Below are 2,377 nucleotides of genomic sequence, written 5' to 3' on the forward strand. Positions count from 1 at the left end.
ATATTGTAAGGTCAAACTCTAGATTTAATTAACACATAACAACATAAGATTTTTCTTTAGTTTTGTGAGCTTTGATAAAATAACAAAGGGTTGTAGAAAATTTGATTAAGATGTGCACGAGTTGTAAAAACAAAATGATAAAGCAGCTTATCTAGCTTATCTACCTATGCTTTTTTATGTAAAAATAATTAATAGTTTTAGCTAGATTTCAGATTTTAATTGTGTCAATTTCAATTTTAGTTTACTTAAAAGGATCATACTATTATTAGGCAAATGTACATGGATGATCACTTTATTTATCTTTTTCTTGACAATAATTTAACTTAAATATACTATGTTGTGTTCAACTTTTAGATTAAGCTAATATCTTCTTAATAATAGTTATCAAATACTTTAATAAACGAGGTTGAGATGGCCGAGTTGGTCTAAGGCGCCAGATTAAGGTTTTGGTCCGAAAGGGCGTGGGTTCAAATCCCATTCTCAACATTTCTTATTTTTAAGAATTCATTTTCATTTTTCTCTGGTCCGACTTTTTTTTTTTTAAGAATTCATTTTCATTTTTTCATCGTCTTACAATCTTGCACAAATACTTTAATGAACAAGGTTGAATAAGGTTGAGATGGCCGAGTTGGTCTAAGGCGCCAGATTCAGGTTCTGGTCCGAAAGGGTGTGGGTTCAAATCCTTGGGGTTAAATTTTGATCAATTTGGATGAAAGGTTTATGAAGTAAATATGATCTAGTGTTATTTTTTTTAGGCAAAGTGAACATACATGCATATATGTGATCTACAATTACTTAGAAGTACACCTGGTCTACGAATATATTACAATTATCAACAAATCCCTCGAATTTTAGGAGGCATGGGGATTGTCATTCTTTCAACTTCTAGAGGTATAATGACAGATCGAGAGGCTCGATTAGAAAAAATCGGCGGCGAAGTTTTATGTTATATATGGTAATCTTTCTAATATCCGAATTCGATGAGAAACTTGTATCCATTTCATTTATGTAAAAAAAAAAAAAGAGATAAAACGCAAGTTTCTAATAGAACTTCATCCCTCATAGATAGAAATATATCTATTTTTTTTAGATAGATATATTTATTGATGAATGTAAGAAGGGATTTCACTGGAATTGTAAAAAAAAGGGAAATTCACGAAGATTTAATTACTAAATGAATAACTTATCCATAAATTATTTGCCCGGGGTTTAAGGTTTATATACAATTAATGCAAATTGGATTTTTATTTCTATTCTAGAATATGTTTCCAATACTTTTTCTGGACATACGATAAGAAAATAAAAAAGAGAAGTCACTCAATTGAATTAGGATGTTTTTTAATCTCAACTTTATTTTCTATTTTATTGAGAAAGCCACTAATAGACGTTCAAATAGACGTTCAAAATGTAAGGAACCATTATTTTCTTCCACAATTTTGGATTAACTAATTAAGGAATGTAAAATATGAAAATAAACGCCTCGGTTTGTAAAATTTGTGAAAAATGTCGATTGATTCGAAGACGAGGACGAATTATAGTAATTTGTTTCAATCCAAAACATAAACAAAGACAAGGATAATATTTGAACAAACAGAAGCTTTCTAAAAAAATAGACTAGATAAAAAAAGAGAGAAAATTATAAAATTATCTAGAATATATATTATTCTATGAAAATGAAAAATCCATTTTTTAAATATTATTGATATTTCAACTTTTAACTTTGATTTCAAAAATTGTATTTGATATTAATCAAAAGCAAATAAAAAGAATATAGAAAAAATCGAATATCAAATTCGAAAAGAATTGGAAAAGGATCCGTTTTTGACATGAAATGGATATCTCCATACCCTAGATCTATCTTATTTTTTTTTTTAATGAAATATTGTATTGAAATAATCGAATATGGCAAAATCTATACCTAAAAAAGGTTCACGTAAAAATGTATGTATTGGTTCGCGTAATCATACTCGTAAAATACCAAAGGGAATTATTCATGTTCAAGCTAGTTTCAACAATACTATTGTGACTATTACAGATGTACGAGGTCGGGTGATTTCTTGGTCCTCCGCGGGTACTTGTGGATTCAAGGGTACACGAAGGGGAACACCTTTTGCCGCTCAAACTGCAGCAGGAAATGCTATTCGAACAGTATCGGATCAAGGCATGCAACGAGCAGAAATCATGATAAAAGGGCCTGGCCCCTATGAGGTGATTTTTTTATTTCATATTTCTTCTTATTTTATTGTTATTTCTTTTTAATATTGACTCGCTCTTTATTTTTTTCAGTTATTAATTCTAGTTATTTGATTTATATACTTTTTTTTGATAGTAAATAAATGAGATAGAATATTCAAAATGGAATATTTCTATTATTTGA

The 2,377-nt window shown here is 28.9% G+C and overlaps 1 non-coding gene across 1 annotated transcript; it reads left to right on the forward strand.

The window, feature by feature from the left end:
* The first annotated feature begins 405 nt into the window (after positions 1-405).
* Positions 406-486, forward strand: TRNAL-AAG. Its single transcript has one exon. It is a non-coding gene; the product is annotated as a tRNA-Leu (tRNA).
* Positions 487-2,377: the final 1,891 nt, after the last annotated feature.

The sequence above is a fragment of the Vigna unguiculata genome, chromosome 4 (assembly GCF_004118075.2).
Source record: "Vigna unguiculata cultivar IT97K-499-35 chromosome 4, ASM411807v1, whole genome shotgun sequence".
Classification (NCBI taxonomy): domain Eukaryota; kingdom Viridiplantae; phylum Streptophyta; class Magnoliopsida; order Fabales; family Fabaceae; genus Vigna; species Vigna unguiculata.